Below are 24,810 nucleotides of genomic sequence, written 5' to 3'. Positions count from 1 at the left end.
AGTGGTGACGGAAAAACTGGACAGCTACATGTAAAAGAATGAAATTAGAGCACTCCCTAACACCATACACAAAAATAAACTCAAAATTGATTAAAGATCTAAATGTAAGGCCAGACACTGTAAAACTCCTTGAGGAAAACATAGGCAGAACACTCTATGACACAAATCACAGCAAGATCCTTTTTGACACACCTCCTAGAGAAATGGAAATAAAAACTAAAATAAACAAATGGGCCCTAATGAAACTTAAAACTTTTGCACAGCAAACGAAACCATAAACAAGACGAAAAGACAACCCTCAGAATGAAAGAAAATATTTGCAAACAAATCAACGGACAAAGGATTAATCTTCAAAATATGTAAACGTCTCATGCAATTCAATATCCGAAAACACAAACAACCCAATCCAAAAATGGGCAGAAGACCTAAATAGACATTTCTCCAAAGAAGGCATACAGATGGCCAAGAAGCACATGCAAAGCTGCTCAACATCACTAATTATTAGAGAAATGCAAATCAAAACTACAATGAGGTATCACCTCACACCGGTCAGAATGACCATCATCAAAAAAATCTACAAACAATAAATGCTGGAGAGGGTGTGGAGAAAAGGGAACCCTCTTGCACTGTTGGTGGGAATGTAAATTGATACAGCCACTATGGAGAACAGTATGGAGGTTCCTTAAAAAACTAAAAATAGAATTACCACATGACCTAGCAATCCCACTACTCAGCGTATACCCAGAGAAAGCCATAATTCAAAAAGACACATGCATCCCAACGTTCATTGCAGCACTATTTACAACAGCCAGGTCATGGAAGCAACCTAAATGTCCATCAACAGATGAATGGATAAAGAAGTTGTGGTACATATACAATGGAATATTGCTCAGCCATAAAAAGGAACAAAATGGGGTCATTTGTAGAGATGTGGATGAACTTAGAGACTGCCGTAGAGTGAAGTAAGTCAGAAAGAGAAAAACGAATATCGTATATTAATGCATATATGTGGAATCTTGAAAAACGGTACAGATGAACCAGTTTGCAAGGCAGAAATAGACACAGGTGTAGAGAACAAACATATGGACACTAAGGGGGGAAAGCTGGGGTGGGGGTGGGATGAATTGGGAGATTGGGATTGACATATGTACACTAATATGTATAAAATAGATAAGTAATAAGAACACGCTACATAGCACAGGGAACCCCACTTCACTGTACAGTGGAAACTAACAACATTGTAAAACAACTATACTCCAATTTCAAAAAAAAGGATAAATGTAAAAATCATAATAATAATAAAAATAAATAAAAACTAAGCAGCAAAAAAAAAAAAAAGCTGATTGTAGACAAACCTAGGGTGGTGACAGTGGAGACGAGAAGTATATCCATTTGAGATATATTTTGGAGGCGATTATCAATATTTTTTGGTGGTTAATTGGATTTCAGGGTTGACAGGGTGAGGTACTGAGGATGATATCCAATTTGGGGCAACTGAGCAACTAAGAACATGACAGTGCTGTTAACTGGGATGGGCAACAGTTTCATTACTGTCCCACATTAGGATCTTATTTATGCCTCTTCCTCAAAGCAACCAGGTTTTCAATCCATTGTAACCTATAAATAAAGCACCTAGGAACTTCAAGGAATATCAAGACTCACTTCTTGACATTTTGGTTTTGACTCAATGAAAGGACACTGGAAAGGGTGTCTATTCATGCTTCTGCTCAGACAGACCGTAAATAAATGAAGTTAGTCTGGGGCCAGAATTTTTTGTACCGATAACTGAAAACTGTTCTTTCAGTTTCATTGTTTTCCTAGGACTCTAGTAGGATATTCTATGACTTCCTAATTCTAATTGTGTCCCTACTGAGCTGGCTGAGTGTTTGACTCTGTTTCATAACCCCAGATGACACACCCACAGCTCAGGTGGCACCAACCAGAGCAAGTCCAAAGTTCACCCTCTGAGTAGTATAGAAAATGCATAGATTTCCTTTGGAGCCTTATTAAGAAATAATACATTCTGTTGTCAGGAAGATGTAGAATATATAATCGGTGTGCATGGTGGAATGGATAGGGTTGCAATATTCAGTTGAAAAGAACCACAGGAACCATAGGAGTTCACAAGATTGAGGGAGCAGATATACCTGCTTTACCACGTTGGGGATTGTTTAGTTGGCCGGAGAATAACTGAATATTTTAATCATCTTCAGTTCCACTAGTTCTTGTGAAAGCTAACACTTTAAGGTGAAACTAAAATTTGAATCCAGTTTGCAATGACAGACTCTATTGTGAAGAGATAGGTGATCAAAATGGTGGAGAAGAAACAAGAGGGGTTGCGGAGGAACAATGTGGGATAAGGAGCAAGCCGGGACTTTTGATCCAAACCAGCTGGCATTTCAAAGTCTGTCCAGGAAACAATCTGAGAAAACATCAGGCAAGTAACTGAATATGTTATTCTTGGGCTTAAAAAAATCAAGTATGTCTTGAAAGTCTTAGGGGAAGCATCTTTTACCTCTTCTATCAATAAAATTTAAAACACCATCAGCTTCCTAAGGGATAATGAATGTGTCAGTGCCAAGCTAGGACCCCAGATTCAAACTCAAGATGGCCTCATTCTTTCCACTATAAGCGTTAAACAGTCATTTACCCTCTAGGTCCTTTTTACCTTCTCCATTGTATTGGACTTGCCAGGACTAAGCTAAGGAAATTATTAGCATTTCTCTTGTCAGCTTTATGTAAACAAGACATTTTTCTCTCTGCTTCTGTGAGGGGGTGTGTACGTATGTGTGTGTCTCCCAATGGACTTACATGACAAAAAGCCTTCCAGGAACTTCCAAAGGGGTGCGAAGAAAATGAAATAGAAAAATATTTCCCTTATGCACAAAGGTTTCTGAGGTTGAATAAATAAGAACATTTTAATAGAGAGAAATAAAGGAATGTTCCAGCCATGGGGAGAAATCTCATGTGGGGGTCTTTTATAATATTCATATTTATATTCAACATAGTTTAACAAGATAAGAAAGCAGAACATAAATACCACTGAAACCTCAAACTTCTCACACATTTTGTTATCCTTTTCAGAATTTCTTTAAATATGGGAATGTGCAAGCTCCCATCACAGTTGATTCTTCAGGAACCGCAAATAACTCGATAAGAAGCAAGTATAACCTACCTGGGTTAAACACACACACACTTATTTTTCTCTACATAATGTCCATGAAATACTCTAAGTGTCTTATTAAAGTCATTTAAATTCTAGGAGAGCCTTCAAACTAGACATTAAAGAATAGGTTCAGTATACTTCAGCTACATAAACGTTTTCTTTGCACTGTTCATGCTTCATCTATGTAAGTATATCCTCAGCAATTCTCAGGCATAGCTCACAAAAAACTCATTTTTATTTCAACTTCTAAGGAATTACAGAAAACTTCCTTTCAGGCTTTCAAAACTATGGCATTTGGTTGTGCAAAGTACACCCCCCACCCATAAACAAGGAACATGCCTGAACTTTGAGTTGCCTGTGAAATGAAATGGGTCTGACATATATGGAACTTTCATTCAATATAATTTATTAAAGTTTCTCACTCCTTTGGATCACAAGTCAATGTTCATTAGAGACTTGTTGGAACCCCCCAGCCCTCCTAACCTTGGGGATAAGGGAACATATTGTCATTTCAACAGTGCTCCAAGATGTGTTTTGATGAGCTTGGGTTTATAGGTCTTCTGGGGATATTTCAGTGTCAATATTTGGAAAGCAGCAATTCCTCAGAGCCAGTCATCCTTCTAACACATGTAAGAGTCATATTTTTTGTGGACTACTTGGTTTGCACTCATGAGCTCTTTAATCTTCTAGAAGTTGGGACTGACATCAAGCTGGCTATGCAGTATAAGAAAATCATCTTTCATTCTCTCTCCGCTTTCTTTCACTGGCTGTATCCCTGTTCTGGGGGTTACTCCAGGAAGCACCAGTACCCTGGGCTGGTTTGGGCTGTACAGAATCTTGCCTCTGTTCCTGCCTGCCCCCTTGAATCATATAATCAGTACTCCCCAGGAGATAGATCCAAATCAGGTCCCACACAGACCAATCTGACCAATTAATATGTCATGATATTAATGATTGACAGAGGAATAATAGGTCATATTAATGCCAGCGTGTTCTCAGAGTCCCTAAGTAAATCCATTCTGTTGACTACCATTCTGCTCACTATAAGCAAGACCAACCAGACAATGAATTTAAAATAATAACATATGTCACAATTCTTCCTGTCCTATGTCCATGGCAGACAATTATAATTGATGGACTGTACTTTCCTAAGGAGTAAAAAGAGCCTCAAAATCCTTTGCAGCACCCTACTCCAGGCAGCCAGTACTAATATGCATTAATTATCCATTGCTTTGTTTAAATTACCATAACATGTTGATTAGTGACCAAAATCAACAAATATTTATTATCTCACAATTTCTGTCCATCAGAAATACAGGCATAGCTTAGCTGGGTGCCTCTGGTTCAAGACAAAAATTCCACCAGGTTAGGATCTGCCTCTAAGCTAACTCACATGGCTGGAACAGACCACCTTAGGTCTTTGTTGGTCAGAGACATGTGGTCCTTATCACATGATCCCCTCCATTGGAGAGCTCACTACATGGTTGACTTTCCTTAGAGCTAGTGAATGAGAGGCAGAGAGTATGAAGGAGGTAGAGAGGAAACCACAGCCTCATTGTAACCTAATCTCAGAAGTGACATTCTATCACTGTGGCCGTGTTTTATTTGTTAGAACTGAGTCACTAGGTCTAGTCTTTATTCAAGGGGAGGGAATTACATTAGGACATGAAAACCAGGAGGTGGGGATCATTGGAGGCTATCTTAGAGAGCGTCTACTGCACTGTCTAGCAATCTGTCAGATTAGACATGCAAAATGGGCTTCACTCTACAAATTACTGTTAAATAATTTCAACTGAAGGCATGAAAAACTTGAAAAATTTAGTAATCCATCAAAAATCTAAAATAATAGCCTTTCATGAAGCTATTACTTTAAATGGATGCATTTCTTTAGCTTCTCTTAAAAAATCAACTACTTAAATCTGGGAAAGAGCTATTTCCTTTAGAGTTCCAAAAAAGCAATACCAGGTCTGTGATGAGATACCCCTCTTGTAGATTTTAAAATGTAACAAAAATGTAACAAATAGCCATTTATAAAGTTTGTAAAACCCAGGAGAGTATAAGAAAAATAAATTTACCTATGATTCAACCTTTCATGAACAACTACTTTTAACCGTTTAGCCTATTTAAAAATTAGTTTATATGTGTATTTATTTTCTACATTTAAAATTTTCACATTTGGTTGACAACATTTTAGCATTTACCAAAGGGCAAATAAAGCTGGAAATATTATCTTGTAAAGTGCATGTCAAGATGGTTTATTCACTTGCAGGCATATGGACATAGACTTGAAGGAAATAGTTGTAAAAATCACTTGGTTCATAGCACACTGTGAGCCTGTGGTAACTTTTTTATTCTTTGTGGAACGTCTGCAACTGCCACAATGATGGTTTACCAATAAATGAAACGCCAAGAGAGGAAGGCAGAGGGTATTTTCTCCTCTTAACTGGATTGAAGAATTATGAAAGTACTTATGAGACTTTTTTTAAGGAAGAAGATACAACAAATCAATGATTTTTCTTTTGAGTTCAGCCTCCTATTACCTTTGTTTAGTATATTCTTTTTTTTTCTATTCTGTTTACTTCTTTTACTAAGGTCACTATTCCCATTATTAATTCTGACCCATCTGAGAGAATCTTCTTGTCCTCTTAACAATGTTTTAGACTTGGATGTACAAGCAAAATCTAAGAAGACCATTTTGTTCGTACCGAATACCTTTAAAGTGTATTTTAATAGTAATGTTAAAGTTAAAATATGTACCTCTTTAGGTCATTGGGAGGACTGAGTGGGATAACGTTAATAAAGGGCAGGTACATACCAAGCACTCAGTAATGGAAGCAGTTTGGAAGGGGGAGCCTGGGCCAATCAGCTTCTATAAGCTGGATGTTCTTAAACGTTAATGTGTGTAATGATGCGGAAGACAGGATTCTGCAAAAGCTCTGACTTCCAGGGCACTATGTAAAGAGAGGTGGAAAGAAGAAGACCCACACTTTAGGTCAAGATGAATGAAAGAAGGAAAAGAATCTTTTCTTGAATTTTTATGTTTGGTCCATATCTACTCCTTTAAAATTTCACAGAACATTTTAAAAGATTCAGAAATGTAATATACTTTGCTGCAGTCATCTGAACTCTGACTGACCTAGGAAATTCCTTCAGACTCCCCTTTCTCCTCCTGGTGCACCTCATCCATCTTGGTTCCCTTTCTGACTCAACCTTACTCAAATCTGTTATTGTGGCAAAGATGGCTTACAATCAACCATTCATGTCCTCCTTCACATAGAGCTGTTTCCAAGGAAAGGCTGGGCAGCCAGTGACTGCATTTCCCAGGCTCCCTGCATGCAGGTAGAACTCTGTAACTAGAATTTTCCAGTGGAACGTGAGAGGAAGTGGCGTGTGTCACCCTCAGGTTGGGAGAGGTGCTGGATGAAAGAAAAGAGAAAGCTAAAGCAGAGGACATAACTAGCCTAGGTCCCCGAATGATTACATGACTACCTTGTTACTGACTAGGGAACTCTCTAGAACTCTATCTTAGGCAATTACCATTTAACTGCACATATACAATCTGTGGGTCCTTGGAACTGTACTCGATTGCCTAGCTAAGGTGTCTATCTACCTTATAAACCCACCTACTCCTCTAGACCTCACACACCTAGGAAGAGAGAGAAGATCATGTGTTTGCAGACAGCCAGTTCCAGCCTCTGTGTCCCCTTGAAATTTCATTGTCTTGTCCCCAAGTCCAATCAAAGAAACACTGCCATACATAACTTTCTAATGGACATTGATAAGGCACAATTTGACAGATAAAAGTTATTGGGAAGCTAATTATGGCATCAAATGGCAGGAGACATACTTCAGTAGCTAAGTGGGGGAAAAAGCAGGGATGGGAAGTCCAAATTAATTACCAAGCACCAGGAGTTTTGGTACCTGCTATAATGAACCTAGAGCCACTATCCATTGACCTCAATGATAAGGCATTAGCTGACTTTCTGGGTTATAGCTGAGCCCCCAATAACCATTACGTTGCACAATTAATAAAGTCTGCTGCAGAGAACGGTGGCTGTCAAGTGTCTCCTAGACAAAAGCCAATTGTCAGTTCCACTCTATCCATGCAGTACTGCTTGACTATCTACAGAGTTCCAACATCCAGCAGCTCATACCCAGGGCTGCTAAGACAGTCCATTTGAAGAACATTTGGATAGCTGTGCTTTTATATCTGATATGATGGGGCCAGCAAAATTGGCCCCTGCCATTCTAGTCATGTAAGACCTTTTTTGGTGGTCCACACACAACTAAGAGGGATTTTTCTACCAAACAACTTCAAAAGGAGTCTGTACCAAAAATGAGGAAAAAAGACATTTAATTCAGACCATATAGAAGATATAAATGTAAATTACAGAGTTAATTAGGTAAATAATTTTAGGAAAGTTGTTGTGTCCATCTTTTAATTTTATTTATTTTATATTGACCAAGATTAAAGCCCACTAGGCTTTTGGTTTTATATCAGTTTGGAGAAATAATAAAACATCTCATGTCATTTTCTGATAACAAATGTAACTTATAGAGCATAAAGCCATATTATCTAACCGATATGGTCACTCTTATTGTACCTCTTAAAGTACTCTCCTATTACTTCTATTCTAAGCCCCAGGTCACCAAAGTATAGCTAAACTGTTTTTAGATGCTGGTGAATCACTGTGGAAGCACAAATCCTGCATTATTAGAATAGCAATAGGGAAAGGTTGCTATCAGAATTGAGACAGTGCCAATAGATATTGTCTCTCTCTACTTCTCTCTTCCTTCCCCTCTCCCCCCGCTCTTTTTCTCTCTCTCTCCCTCCCCGACTCTTCTCAGGAAGGCTGGTATGAATGAAATTTTTACAGAAGAGAGTGGTAACTCTGATGGAGATAATAAAGTCCATGTGACTTCTAAGTAAACCACAAATAATCTGCTCAAATTATATCTAAATACAAGTTATCCAATCTGTTAAGCCATGAGGACTGTGTATGCCCCAATGAAAATGAAAAGTAACTTAATTATTCTGGGACATCTATAGCACAAAACATATTCACCTGGAATATCGAGGCAATAAGGGATATTTGGTCACTTTCAAGAATACATATACTGGGACTTCCCTGGTAGTTCAGTGGTTAAGACTTTGCCTTCCAGTGCAGGGGGTGAGGGTTCAATCCCTGGTCGGGGAGCTAAGATTCCACATGCCCCGCAGCCAAAAAACCAAAACATAAAACAGAAGCAATATTTACTATCTCCAAGTAGTGATGAATTTCTGTATTCTAAAATGTTAATAATTAAGCCTAGTAGATAGAAAAGGAGGAAGAGAACAAAAGAAGGTAATTATAACGTTGTGAACATCTCTGTGCCAAATATTGGGGAGCAGTTTCACATACATGATTGCATTTAATCATTACAGTACAGAAGGAGCTATAACTTCAGTTTCACAGATGAAGAAACTGAGATTCCAGGAGGCTCAATAATTTGCCCCCAAATACACAACTAATGAGTATTAGGGCTGGAATTCTAATCATGTCTGTCTCATTCTAAAGCCTTTGCCCATACGACTCCATCCTCCTGCCTCTCACTTCCTATGTGTCACTTACTTTCCTTGTTGGTTAAGTTGTAGACTTAAGCTTGTTAGCATAAGGTCAAGGGAAATAGATTTGACTGTGTTCCTACAAAGCATGGTTGAAATCTAGGCAAAAAGCCCAGTGCAAATCAATGCAATTCACAACAGGTTAACAAAAAATTATACATAAAATCATCATCATGATGTCAAGTTTTCCTTTTAGACCATCTATCAAACTGAATACATCCCAGAAAATAGAGACGACGACAACACTTGGAAACTAACTCTCCAAATATTGTGCGGTGGACTATAAATCAAAGAAATAAGACGTAACAAAAAGAAAAACAACTTTAAGATGTTTTTGATGCTTTCTGAAGGCTTCTAAATGTTGCTTAGATGTTGGGTGACTGCTTCCATTGGTGAAGAGTCTAATTAGAAGATAACCTAACTGGGAACTTTGTGAAACAAGAAGGAAAAATATCAGAATCAAATTTATCTAAACTGTAGCTTTCAATTCTAAATAATCAGTAGGCCGGACAGCCTTCAAGATGTAGGTCAGGGGTTGGCAAACTTTACCCATAAAGGGACAGATTGTAAATGTTTTAGTCTTTGCAGGCCACACGATCTCTACTGCAACTGCTATAGCCCCGCCATTGTAACATGAGAACAGACATAGACAATACATAAACAAATCAGGGTGGCTGATTTGTTCCAATAATTTTTTTTTTAACCAAATATACGTAGTGAGCCAGAATTGGCCCACAGGTTGTAGTTTGCCAACCTCTGGCTTAGGCTATTCTTTTTGCCTAGGGTGGGAGAGGGTAAGAGGTTTGCTTAAGTTAATGTCCGTCACAAGACAATAGGCTCTTGATCAGGAGAGCAGGAAATAGAAGGCAGAAGGAAGACCACAGCATTATAGTAATGCTAAAGCCAACAGGAAAGTGGATCTGTCATAGAAGCTGGAGGGAACTACATAGATATTGCCTGGACTGGAGAAAAAAGGAGGTGACCCTTTAATTTCAGGAATTCATTCTCCTCATTAGCAAAACTAAAGGCTGAAGTACAACAAAGGCTGTGAGAACACTTTCTTCAAAGGAAGTCTTGTGGAGCTCCAATATGTAAAGCAAATTAACCTACTGACACTCTTGTTAAAGCTAGAATCAGCGAGTCTTACCTCACAAGAGTGATCCTGAGTCAACCAAAGTGTCCACATCTCTGCCCAAGAAATCATAACTTCAAGCGTAAGTTGAAAGCTTCTATGGTAGACAAATATGAAGACTCTAATTCTGACATTCTATGATTGCATGATTTATCTTTGCTCCTGCTCTTAAGGTAGATAGATACATATAGCTAGCTACATTTCTATATATGCATCTACATACTAATATTCCCATTTTAAGATGTCATTAGCTACTGAGGGCATCATTGTAGTAAATCTGTCAATTGCTAGATTTCCAAAAGAACCACACAGCTGTTATGAGTTAACATGGTGTTGCTGTTTCTCTGTACAACAAATTGATGGCTCATATTTGTTCAGTTGTTTAACAATTTACCAAAAACGTTTAAATAACACAGTCCAAAAGACCTGGTCTTCATGTCCACGTGAACTAAATTTCAGATTTGACCGGTTGGATCTTGTCTTTGTCTGTTCAGGCTGCCATAACAAAATAAACTGGGCGGCCTAAACAGGAGAAGTTTATTTTCTCATAGCTCCGGAAGCTAGAAGTCCAAGATCAAGGCACAAGCACAGTTGTTTTCTGGTGAGGATTCTCTTCCTAGTCTGCAGATAGCTGCCTTCTCACTATGTCCTCACATGGTAGGAGGAGGGAGGGAGAGAGGCAGAGAGAGAAAGCAACCTCTGGTGACCATTCTTATAAGGGCACTAATCCTATCATTAGGGCTCCAGGCTCATGACCTGATCTAAACCTAATTATCTTCCAAAAGCCATCTCCAAACACCACCACATTGAGAGTTAGGGCTTTAATATATGAATGGGGGGGTGGCATTGAATGTATTATTTCATTCCATAGTAAATCACATAGGCCATAAAGAGAAGGACTTTAGAAAAAACAAAACAGATAATTTCTAACAATTGGAGGAGAGTTATGTTTTCTTTCCTTCCAAGATGTTTTCAGAAACCAGCAAACAAAAATTATATTTGCTTATCTCTATTTAACCTCATGTTACATCGATTTTGCCATCTTCGTTATTTTTAACTTCTTCATTGAACTCTAGCCTTCTAGTCCGACTTTTTTCATGATGAACTGTTTTTAGGTAACATTGTTTGGAGGACTAAAATAAAAATTAGATGAAAATGCTACTGTGCTTGGACTGGATATATTGACAGGAAGTATTATCTTTTTTCTTTCTCTTGATTGATTAAATGTAGGAAGAACTAGTGAAGCACCTTTCCTCCACACTGTACAGCTTTGAGGTCTGGCTCTAATGGTCTGCTTTAATAACAAGTGTCTTGATTACGAAGGTGTTCTCAGAAGTTGCCCTTCTACAGTCACTGGAAATTGAATTACTTCCATGAGACTGGCAAACAGACTGCAGGTTTTATATGAGGAAAACACTGCCTGGGTTGTAATTGAGTTTGGATTTCATCAGAGGTGGAAATTGTCCTGCTGATCAGTTTTTATCTTTGGTGACTACCTTGCTCCAGTTTCTAGCACAAAGCTGGGTACCAAAAAGGCATTTGGTGTGGGTGTTCCAGTTGCTTTACTGCCAGGAAGCATCCTCTGATCTGAGACTTAGGACCACTCAGGAAGATAATATACAGAAATATTGAAGGAGGCTGGTACAGCAATTATCTTTTGGGAGTAGGATAACTTTGTTCCTCCAAGCATAGTTCTAGTTGTTTAGAAGAAATGTCAGGCCATTTTTAACCACATTTTGTCATAGACAGCTGTGACAGTTTATGCAGTAGTTCCTTTCATTTTTTCACTCCTTTAACACCAACAATAAAGAAAGTTTATTTTTTCCTCTTTTATAACCTCACAATACATAATGCATAGTCACTGCCACTATTCACAGAGGCAGCACGGTCTTGCATTTATCCCATTTTATCACTCACCAGAGGACACCATGTTTCCTACTAGCAGTAGTTAACTTGATGCCATTATGTATAATTTCTTCCAGATGAGCAGTAACACTTAACTTTCTGCTTCAAAATACTGATTTATGCTTAAAGCAAGCCCAGCTTCTATAGAGTGACTTCCCAGAGCAGAGAATTCAAGTCTAATTAAACACATTGCTTCCCCATCAATGTTTTCTCTGTGACCAAATTGTTCCTTAAGAGGTAGGCAGGTAACAAATCAAGCCTGGAAATAATTTTTAGGTTTGGGGTGGACATTAATAGAGATAGTAGCTTACTGACACATAACAGTAGTCATGAGTGAACTAAAAATAATTTATAAGAATAGTGATTCTTTTTTTTTTTTTTTTTTAACACTGCAACGCAGGGTTTTTGCTCACTCTGCTTCATTGTACTCTCATAATCCTTTTTGGGGTTTTCCTCCTACGTAAAACACAAACAGGAACTTAAAAGAAACATTTTGGAATTAAGTGCTACAATTTACTAAGTGCCTACTGTGTGCCAATGCGTTAAACAGGTTATATAGTTTATTTCTAATCCTTGCAACACGATGTAAGAAAGTATTACAGATATGCAATCCCTTATCCAAAATCCTTACAGCCCTGTGTGTTCCAGAATTCAGAATTGTTTGGATTTTAAAAGATAATAAGTAAAGAAGGAGGGGGTGATTCCCTGACGGTCCAGTGGTTAAGACTCCGCGCTTTCACTGCTGAGGGCCCAGGTTCGATCCCTGGTTGGGGAAGTAAGATCCCACAAGCCCTCGGCACAGCCAAAAAAATTAAAAAAGATAATAAGGTGTATATATCACATGTTTTGCAACCAAGTGAGATCTGGTATAGTGTTTTGGAGGCAAATAAAATATTTGCAGTGAAACACATGAGTCATCATATTAAGTGGGATTAAAAACACACACACACTACAAAAGGTACGTCAGTAATCATCAATAAACTTGCCATATATTTACAAAATATTTTTTCAGGCGTTTTTGGATTTTGTACTTGTGAATGAGTTATTGTAGATGTTTAGGCAAGTGTTTTAAAGAGAGATTAAATAATTTGCTCAAAGTTACTACAGCTAGAATATAGCTAGATTGAGATTAAAACCCAGGACTGTCTGCCTCCAAAGTCTATGTTATAACAGATGAAGAGAATAAGACAAGTCAAAAATTATCCTGGGGTATGATCTTGGGAAAGTAGAGCAAGACAGAGGTCCAGCAGAGGGAGGAACACGATAGGAAACAAAAAGGACAGTAAGTTGAATGAAGAAAGAGATAGCCATAACATGAGCCACCCAAAGTTAGGCAGAGAGATGAAGAGGAATTATCAGAAAGAGAAAGATGATAGGCTGAGTGGGAAGAGGGAAATAGTGTGCTGAGGGTCCATGAGCTCATGTGGAAAAGACGAGGATGAGGGGGCTCTGTACAGACGGGAAATTGAGGAGCTCGGGGTGACATAAATCTGCTCACTACATCAAAATTATTGCCAATTCCTGTAGCTCCTGGCTATTTAGTAATATAAATTCAAACAATGCTTACTATGTGCCAAACACTAGGGATAAAGCTATGGAAATGATGGGCACACATCTGCACTCCTGGTCCCAAAACTTATTAGCTGTGCAACCTTAGCAAAGCTGCTTAACCACCCTACGTTATAACTGGTTCATTTGTAATGTAAGAAGAATAATATCTACCTCATAGATAGTAAATGGCAAGAATTAAATGATATAATACATGTAAGGAACTTAGCACAGTGTGTAGTACAAAGCCAATGATATAATATTAGCCAATATTATTATAGGATTTCTATCCTTTGAGACAAATGGTTACTCCAACCAAAGAAAGACTGTCCACATTCTGAGAGTATTTGCAGATAGCAAACCACAGTACAAAGCACCAACTTCTGGCCAAGTATAACTGCTGTGCAATCAGCAACCCTGGTGAGCCTGTTCTAATTTCAGCCCCAACCCTACTGGTTGTGCTATCTTGAATGAGTCATTTACTAGCATATGATTCCCCTTCTGTGAATTGACTTCTGCTCTTTAACTCAAGGGTATGGAGATGGCTTTAGGGGTAACTGAAGGAGAAATCACTGCCCCAGCTAATATGCTGCTTCAAAACATTTCTTTTTAGAAAACTCTCTTGAACTTGTTTGAAGACTATGAAAGACACGCCCTGAAAGAAAACAAGCTCCTCTTCAAAGCTCATACCCGAAATGAGTAGAACCTGTATGGGTGACCAAAGAGTAAGCAAAGGAATTCTCAATCAACATTTTCTTCCCTCAATCCTGCAGTAATATTCTCAATCAAAAGTATGGTGCTGAGGGAGAAGAACCAAGATGCCAGAGTAGAAGGACGAGCTCTCACTCCCTCTTGTGAGAACAACAGAATCACAACTAGCTGCAGGACAATCATCGACAAGAAGACACTGGAACTTACCAAAAAAGATACCCTACATCCAAAGGAGAAGTCACAATGAGATGGTAGGAGGGGCACGATCATAGTAAAATCAAATCCCGTAACTGCTGGGTGGGTGAATCACAGACTGGAGAACACTTATACCACAGAAGTCCACCCACTGGAGTGAAGGTTCTGAGTGCCATGTCAGGCTTCCCAACCTAGGGGTCCAGCAACGGGAGGAGGAATTCCTAGAGAATCAGACTTTGAAGCCTAGTAGGAATTGATTGAAGGACTTTGACAGGATTGGGGGAAACAGACACTCCACTCTTGGAGGGCACACACAAAATAGCGTGCACATCGGGACCCAGGGAAAGGAGCAGTGACCCCAGGGGTGACTGAACCAGACCTACCTGCTAGTGTTGGAGGGTCTCCTGCAGAGGCGGTGTGTGGGGGTGTGAGCTGTGGCTCACCATGGGGACAAGGACACTGACAGCAGAAGTTATGGGTAGTACTCCTTGGTGGAAGCCCTCCCAGAATCTGTCATTAGCCCCACCAAAGAGCCCAGGTAGGCTCCAGTGTTGGGTTGCCTCAGGCCAAACAAACAACAGGGAGGGAACTCAGCCCCACCCATCAACAGTCAAGTGGATTAAAGTTTTACTGAGCTCTGCCCACCAGAGCAATGGTCACCTCTACCCATGACCAGTCCCTCGCATCAAGTCTCTTAGATAGCCTCATCCACCAGAGGGCAGACAGCAGAAGCAAGAACTACAATCCTGCAGCCTGTGGAACAAAAACCACATTCAAAGAGAGACAGACAAGATGAAAAGACAGAGGGCTATGTACCAGATGAAGGAACAAGATAAAACCCCAGAAAAACAACTAAATGAAGTGGACATAGGCAACTTTCCAGAAAAAGAATTCAGAATAATGATAGTGAAGATGATCCAGGACCTCAAAAAAAAAAAAAAAAAAATGGAGGCAAAGATCGAGAAGATGCAAGAAATGTTTAACAAACACCTAGGTGAATTAAAGAACAAACAGAGATGAACAATACAATAACTGAAATGAAAACTACACTAGAAGGAATCAGTAGCAGAATAACTGAGGCAGAAGAATGGATAAGTGACCTGGAAGACAGAATGGTGGAATTCACTACTGCAGAACAGAATAAAGAAAAAAGAATAAAAGGAACTGAAGACAGCCTAAGAGACCTCTGGAACAACACTAAACTCAACAACATTCACATTATAGGGGTCCCAGAAGGAGAAGAGAGAGAGAAAGGACCAGAGAAATTATTTGAAGGGATTATAGTCGAAAACTTCCCTAACATGGGAAAGGATATAGGCACCCAAGTCCAGGAAGTGCAGTGAGTCCCATATGGGATAAACCCAAGGAGAAACACACCGAGACACATAGTAATCAAATTGGCAAAAATTAAAGACCAAGAGAAATTATTGAAATCAGTAAGGGAAAAATGACAAATAATATACAAGGGAACTCCCATAAGGTTAACAGCTGATTTCTCAGCAGAAACTCTACAAGGCAGAAGGGAGTGGCATGATATACATAAAGTGATGAAAGGGAAGAATCTACAACCAAGATTACTCTACCCAGCAAGGATTTCATTCAGATTCAATGGAGAAATCAAAAGCTTTACAGATAAGCAAAAGCTAAGAGAATTCAGCACCACCAAACCAGCTCTACAACAAATACTAAAGGAACATCAGTAAGTGGGAGACACAAGAGAAGAAAAGGATCTACAAAAACAAACCCAAAACAAATAAGAAAATGGTCACAGGAACATACATATCAATAATTACCTTAAAAGTGAATGGATTAAATGCTCCAACCAAAAGACACAGGCTTGCTGAATGGATACAAAAACAAGACCCATCTATATGCTGTCTACAAGAGACCCACTTCAGACCTAGGGACACATACAGACTGAAAGTGAGGGGATGGAAAAGGATATTCCATGCAAATGGAAATCAAAAGAAAGCTGGAGTACCTATACGCATATCAGATAAAATAGACTTTAAAATAAAGAATGTAACAAAAGACAAGGAAGGACACTACATAATGATCAAGGGATCAATCAAAGAAAAAGATATAACAATTATAAATATATATGCACCCAACATAGGAGCACCTCCACACATAAGGAAACTGCTGACAGCTATAAAAGAGGAAATCAACAGTAACACAATAATAGTGTGGGACTTTAACACCTCACTCACACCAATGGAAAGATCATCCAAAATGAAAATAAATAAGGAAACACAAGCTTTAAATGACACAATAAACCAGATAGATTTCATTGATATTTATAGGACATTCCATCCAAAAACAGCAGATCACACTTTCTTCTCAAGTGCACATGGAACATTGTCCAGGATAGACCACATCTTGGGTCACAAATCAAGCCGCAGTAAATTTAAGAAAATTGAAATCATATCAAGCATGTTTTCTGATGACAACACTAGGAGATTAGAAATGAATTACAGGGAAAAAACGTAAAAAACACAAATACATGGAGGCTAAACAATACCTTACTAAATAACCAAGAGATCACTGAAGAAATCAAAGAGGAAATCAAAAAATACCTAGAGACAAATGGCAATGAAAACACGATGATCCAAAACCTATGGGATGCAGCAAAAGCAGTTCTAAGAGGGAAGTTTATAGGTATACAAGCCTACCTCAAGAAACAAGAAAAATCTCAAGTAAACAACCTAACCTTACAACTAAAGGAACTAGAGAAAGAAGAACAAAACCCAAAGTTAGCAGAAGGAATGAAATCATAAATTTCAGAGCAGAAATGAATGAAATAGAAACAATAGCAAAGATCAATAAAACTAAAAGCTGGTTCTTTGAGAAGATAAACAAATTGATAAACCAACAGCCAGACTCATCAAGAAAAAGACGGAGAGGACTCAAATCAATAAAATTAGAAATGAAAAAGGAGAAGTTACAACAGACACTGCAGAAATACAAAGCATCCTAAGAGACTACTACAAGCAACTCTATGCCAATAAAATGGACAACCTGGAAGAAATGGACAAATTCTTAGAAAGTTAGAACCTTCCAAGAGTGAACCAGGAAGAAACAGAAAATATGAACAGACTAATCACAAGGAATGAAACTGAAACTGTGATTAAAAATCTTCCAACCAACAGAAGTCCAGGACCCGATGGCTTCACAGGTGAGTTCTATCAAACATTTAGACAAGACCTAACACCCATCCTTCTCAAACTCCTCCCAAAAATTGCAGAGGAAGGAACACTCCGAAACTCATTCTATGAGGCCACCATCACCCTGATACCAAAACCAGACAAAGATACTACAAAAAAAGAAAATTACAGACCAATATCACTGATGAACGTAGATGTAAAAATCCTCCATAAAATACCAGCAAACAAAATCCAACAACACATTAAAAGGATCATACACCATGATCAAATGGGATTTATCCCAGGGATGCAAGGATTCTTCAATATATGCAAATCAACCAATGTGTTATACACCATATTAACAAACTGAAGAATAAAAACCATATGATCATCTTAACAGATGCAGAAAAAGCTTCTGACAAAATTCAACACCCATTTATGATAATAACTCTCCAGAAAGTGGGCATAGAGGGACCCTATCTCAACATAATAAAAGCCATATACAACAAACCCACAGCAAACATCATTCTTAATGGTGAAAAACTGAAAGCATTTCCTCTAAGATCAAGAACGACACAAGGATGTCCACTCTCACCACTATTATTCAACAAAGTTTTGGAAGTCCTAGCCCCAGCAATCAGAGAAGAAAAAGAAATAAAAGAAATACAAATTGGAAACAAAGAAGTAAAACTGTCACTGTTTGCAGATGACATACTATACATAAAGAATCCTAAAAACGACACCAGAAAACTACTAGAGCTAATCAATGAAGTTGGTAAAGTTGCAGGATACAAAATTAATGCACAGAAATCTCTCACGTTCCTATACACTAATGATGAAAAATCTGAAAGAGAAATAATGGAAACACTCCCATTTACCATTGAAACAAAAAGAATAAAATACCTAGGAATAAACCTACCTCGGGAGACAAAAAACCTGTATGCAGAAAACTATAAGACACTGAGGAAAGAAATTAAAGATAATACCAACAGATGGAGAGATAAACCATGTTCTTGGATTGGAAGAATCAATATTGTGAAAATGACTATACTACCCAAAGCAGTCTACAGATTCAATGCAATCCCTATCAAATTAGCAATGGCATTTTTTAGGGAACTAGAACAAATCATCTTAAAATTTAGATGGAGACACAAAAGACCCCGAATAGCCAAAGCAGTCTTGAGGGAAAAAAACGCAGCTGGAGAAATCAGACTCTGTGACTTCAGACTATACTACAAAGCTACACTAATCAAGACAATATGGTACTGGAACAAAAACAGAAACATAGATCAATGGAACAAGATAGAAAGCCCAGAGATAAACCCACACACCTATAGTCAACTAATCTATGACAAAGGAGGCAAAGATATACAATGGAGAAAAGACAGTCTGTTCAATAACTGGTGCTGGAAAAACTGGACAGCTACATGTAAAAGAATGAAATTAGAACACTCCCTAACACCATACACAAAAATAAACTCAAAATGGATTTGAGACCTAAACGTAAGACAGGACACTATAAAACTCTTAGAGGAAAATATAGGAAGAACACTCTTTGACATAAATCACAGCAAGATCTTTTTTTGGTTTGTTTTTGTTTTTTTGTGGTACATGGGCCTCTCACTGTTGTGGCCTCTACTGTCACGGAACACAGGCTCTGGATGTGCAGGCCCAGCGGCCATGGCTCACAGGCCCAGCCGCTCCACGGAATGTGGGATCTTCCAGGACTGGGGCACGAACCCGTGTCGCCTGCATCAGCAGGCAGACTCTCAACCACTGCACCACCAGGGAAGCCCACAGCAAGATATTTTTTGATTCACCTTCTAGAATAATGGAAATGAAAACAAAAATTTTAAAATGTGCCCTAATGAAACTTCAAAGCTTTTACACAGCAAAGGAAACCATAAACGAGATGAAAAGACAACCCTCAGAATGGGAGAAAATATTTGCAAATGAATCGACAAAGGATTAATCTCCAAAATATATAAACAGCTCATGCAGCTCAATATTAAAGAAACAAACAACCCAAACCAAATATGGGCAGAAGACCTAAATAGACGTTTCTCCAAAGATGACATACAGATGGCCAAGAAGCACATGAAAAGCTGCTCAACATCACTAATTATTAGAGAAATGCAAATCAAAACTACAACGAGGGCTTCCCTGGTGGCGCGGTGGTTGAGAGTCCACCTGCCGATGCAGGGGACACGGGTTTGTGCCCTGCTCCGGTAGGATCCCACATGCCGTGGAGCGGCTGGGCCCGTGAGCCATGGCTGCTGAGCCTGTGTGTCCGGAGCCTGTGCTCCACAACGGGAGAGGCCACAACAGTGAGAGGCCCGTGTACCGCAAATAAAAAACAAACTACAATGAGGTATCACCTCATACCAGTTAGAATGGGCATCATCAGAAAATCTACAAACAACACATGCTGGAGAGGGTGTAGAGAAAAGGGAACCCTCTTGCACTGTTGGTGGGAATGTAAATTGATACAACCACTATGGAGAACAGTATGGAGGTTCCTTAAATAACTAAAAATAGAATTACCATATGATCCAGCAATCCCATCACTGGGCATATACCCATAGGAAACCATAATTCAAAAAGACACATGCACCCCAATGTTCATTGCAGCACTATTTACAATAGCCAGGTCATGGAAGCAACCTAAATGCCTATCGACAGACGAATGGATAAAGAAGTTGTGGTACATATATACAGTGGAATATTACTCAGCCATAAACGAGAATGAAATTGAGTCATTTGTTGAGACGTGGATGGATCTAGAGACTATCATACAGAGTGAAGTAACCAGAAAGAGAAAAACAAATATCGTCTATTAACACATGTATGTGGAACCTAGAAAAATGGTAGAGATGAACCGGTGTTCAGGGCAGAAGTTGAGACACAGATGTAGGGAAGAAACATATGGACACCAAGGGGGGAAAACCGCAGTCGGGTGGGGATGGTGGTGTGCTGCACTGGGCGATTGGGATTGACATGTACACACTGATGTGTATAAAATTGATGACTAATACGAACCTGCAGTATAAAAAACAAACAAAAAAACAACTAATACTAAACTTTCTTTAGGTTATTTGTATGGACATATGTTAATATAAATGTTTCAGACACTACATGAAATTTCTAAAAATCTTATATGTTCTGGTATAACGTTATAAGTCATAATTCTAGTTATTACTTTAAACTGTATATCTCTGAAATAACTAAATTTCCTTGTCAATTGCATTATTATGAACTTTCATCAAATCTTTAACCATGGTCATTTTTAAGTCTTTTGTCATTTACAGACAGTTCTGGGTGTACTCTGATGCTGTTGCAAATATGTTCCTATAAAAGGGTTTCATCTTCAAGGAATTCATGGAAAAGACTCTGACAAGTACAGGTTTCTGGTAACTGACTATACTGCTGAACTGAATGAATAAGCGTTTTCAGAACTCTAATGGAAAACTGATGAATTCATAAAAGTGCCAACAAAAGATCAAGATGAAAAAAATTAATTACATGGGACTGAGTGAACTGATGAGGATGATTATAACTTTTGTGACTTTCTGTTTGAATAAAAAAAAAATCCCACAAGGACTCAGAGGCAAAAAATATACAAATCAATTTTCACTGCAAAGTAAAGGAGGTGTTACAGTGGAGGATTCCTGGACTGAATGTCACTATTATGACATAGTATGAGTGTGTTTCGTGTTTGGTAATTGCAATCATTGTTGCTTTTGTTGTGGTCATCCATTTACAATGCTTGGTGTCAGTTTGTTTATCTCTTGTAAAAATAAAATACAGTGTGTGTGTGTGTGTGTGTGTGTGTGTGTGTGAGAAAAAAAAAAAAAGTATGGCGCTCATTTGAATACAACTGTTAGTTTCTCCCAAACCAGAAAATTGAGAACTGATAAGAGAACTGATATATTTCAGCTGCTTTGCAGTACAGATTGATAATCCAAAAGACAGTCACTTATTTCTGGCAGGGACCATTAAAGTATGTTTTGTGGGCAATTACATTCATTGAAAACTACCTGTGTTTCTCTGCCTACTTGCCTACCTATACAACGTGGTCCTGCAAAAGCAAAGAGTCAAGATCCAGTGCTGTGGGTGCACAATTGGGAATGCTGCTGCTAGGAGATAATTAACTGAAAGTACACTGCTTGTTATATTTGCTGTAAATAAAATGTGGAGAATCCATGCTTAAACTGCAGTGAAAATCTACCATCTTTACTATAAGAAATATATATGGAAAAGCTTGGATCATATAATTATAGCACCGTATTCTCTATGGGATTAAGTTCCTAAAATTTTAGGGCAGTAGCCAAGGGGCATAAAATATTACCTTTTGTCTGGAATGGAAAACTGAAGTCAGGAGACAGCAGTTTAGGGAATAGACCTAACACCTCTCCTCCAAATGCAGACACTCTTAGTCTGAATTTTCTCACCCGCCAATCATTCTCCAGTCACACTCAACCACTTGCAGATCCCCAGTCCTGCTGCGAAGTCTCTTTCAGTCTCTGAACATCTTATTCCCTTATGCTCTCTTCTCCTAATCTCCTGGTTAACTCATACTTCATGTTTTATACTGTCACTCTGAGAGAGCTTCCCCGACCTCCTAAGTCTTGGTTAAGTGCCCCTCCGCCTTTGTGCTCACTTAGTACTTGTCCCTCTGATTGATGAAAGCTTCTCTTCTTCTCTGCCTCTTCCACTGACAACAAGCAAATTGGAGACAGAGGCTCTATGATACTCATAATTGAATCCTCAGAGCCCAGTAGCACAGGGCTAGTCACATAGCAGACACTTTGATAACATCTGTGGAATGGTGACTGACAGAACGAATGAGGCTACTTGGATGAATTTAACCAAAGGATTACTGATTTTTCCTCCTTCATGGTACCATTGCCTAAATCAACACCACAACAAAAATTTACCACACGTAACTCGTAAGTGAATGCCATAGGGGCATGCATAGCCTTCTGGATTTATAGCCATCCAGAAAGCTGGCAGCTCTAGATCGAGATGTTCCAATTCTAGTTCAGAGTGTATGTAAAGTTATGGCTATAACCTCTGTGACAGAAAACATAAAATGTCTTGGCAACCCATTACTTTTGCTGATGAGAATGAACAGTAAAAAGTGGAAATCTCATTAAACTTGAAAGTATTTTTAGTCAGAGAACACTGACATTAGATTGTCAGAAAACCAAATGGAAGGGAATTGTGATGAACAGTAAACATGTTAGCGAAAATGGTCAGTGAGATCATGATTCAAAGAAGTGCCTACTGTTTCTACCAAATCACAGTCTGGTTGCCCAGCAACCACTTCATAAGGGAGCTGCACAGACTGATGACATATTAGATCCCAATCTCAAAAGTGGACTGACAAGCCAAACCTTTAAGTCCTGCAATCTGACTTGCACTAGCTTTATCACCTTATTAAATTGTAAAAGAGTCTCATCTTTTGCCTACACAAAAGATGAGGTCTTTCAAAAGAACACACCAATACCTTGGGTGCTTTGAGATACCTTGGATGTGTTTAGGATGGCCGAATTCATTATGCATAGAGATTCAATGATCTGTGCTATCCCAGACTCTTTCCACTGCGCTAGTTATAGGCTAGTGATGAAAGGCCATATCTAAGCCAGCCCTCGTACAAAAAGAAGAGTGTGTGTGTTTTCTGTGCCAGTTTTGAGTCTCATCTTCCTTCTGATCTCTTACTTTACTGCCCACTCTCAGAAAGAAGGAAGACAGCAAACCGTAAAGCTAATGTTAGCATTTTTGTTAATCAATAGGAGAAAAGAGCTGTAATAGAAAATAGACAAAAGGATATCGATGAATCCAGATACAAAATGAACAAAATCAAGTTGACATATGTTAAGGATTAATATACCATTATTATATGTACTTGGGTTAACACACTGATTACTTACATGAATTCATGTTATGAGATACATACTAGTAACATCACCCTCACTTTTTAGGTGAGGAAACTAAAGTATAGAAAAGTGCAAATAACCTGATACAGGTCAAATATCTAGAAAGCGTCAGTTCCTGGATTCAAACCAGGCTGCCTGACTCCAAAGACCACTCTCTCAAAGACTGAAAGTCCTGTCTTCCAAGAATAAATGAAAGAGACAATAAGTATCGAAAAAAATGCTTGTATCCCTAATAATCAAAGAACTACAAATCAAACCAAACAGCAAGCTGTTACTTACCAGTTCAGCTATGATTTTGAACAATGACGTTCAATGTAGACAGTGCTTGTATAGCATGTAATGTGGGGAATTGCTACTTTACTCCCAACTTTTTGTATAGTTGCTATCACAGTGAAATGACAAAAAGTTGGGAGTGTAAGAGTGATTCTCCATATTAATCACCTGTATGCATACTTTCAATGAATAATGGGCACTTTTGTAATTATTTTCTTTCATCCTATGTTGTTTGTTCTAATTACATTTCTTGAAATGTAATTTTATGTCCTTTCAATTTACTAAAAAAAATGGGCTTGTAAAAATATTCAGTGTAGGCAAGGAGAAAGTAAAACTGAGACTTTTAGAAACTGTTGATGAGAATGTTAATTAGTGTAAACATTCTAGAGTGAAACTAGGCATTATGCAAAGGATTAAAAAGCTTATATTCTTTGACCTAGTCCAAGAAATCTATTCTAAAGAAATAATGAGAATTTTAGGGAATCGCAAACATTAAAGAATATTTGCTAAAACATCATTTAGAGTTGTAAATAACTGGAAACAATCTAATGTCCAAAATTAGGGGACTCTTATGAAGCAATTAAAGAATATCTAAAATCAATCAGAGCATAGAAAAATTCAGTGTAACATAAAGTGAAATTAGCAGAACATAAAGTTGTGTTTATTGAATGACCCCTATATCATATATTCAAACACACATACATGTGTATGTGTACACTCAAAAACACACATACATGTGTATGTGTACACACAAAAACACACATACACAGCTACTTCCCAAAGAGAGAGAAGGCAAGGGAGAAAAAGAAGGCTTCTGAAATATACAAATAACTTTCAGTATTTATTTTTGGATAATAAAATAGTATATCTTTTACTCCTAACTTTTTTATTTCTAAAACTTTTCATAAGGCTTTATGCTTCTTAATGTAAAGGTATTAAAAATAATGAAAATCTGTACTATCTCTTAATAATTCTCTTTGAACCCAAATTAGATCACCAGAAAGCTAATCTAGTCATGAATTATGCTCAACTGTTAATGTTATACAGTGGCTCAGTATGTTTACCACTCCCATATAACATTTTAATTTAAATAAATGTCTTCAGTGCGTTAAAGCAGAGGTGATAATATGAAAATTTCAGTCTAAAAAAATCCTTAGATCAACACTGTGCTTTGTAGTATACAAAGTCCTTTC

Source organism: Phocoena phocoena, chromosome 16, assembly GCF_963924675.1.
Source record: "Phocoena phocoena chromosome 16, mPhoPho1.1, whole genome shotgun sequence".
In the NCBI taxonomy this organism is placed as follows: domain Eukaryota; kingdom Metazoa; phylum Chordata; class Mammalia; order Artiodactyla; family Phocoenidae; genus Phocoena; species Phocoena phocoena.
Note: the sequence above shows the minus strand (reverse complement) of the source record.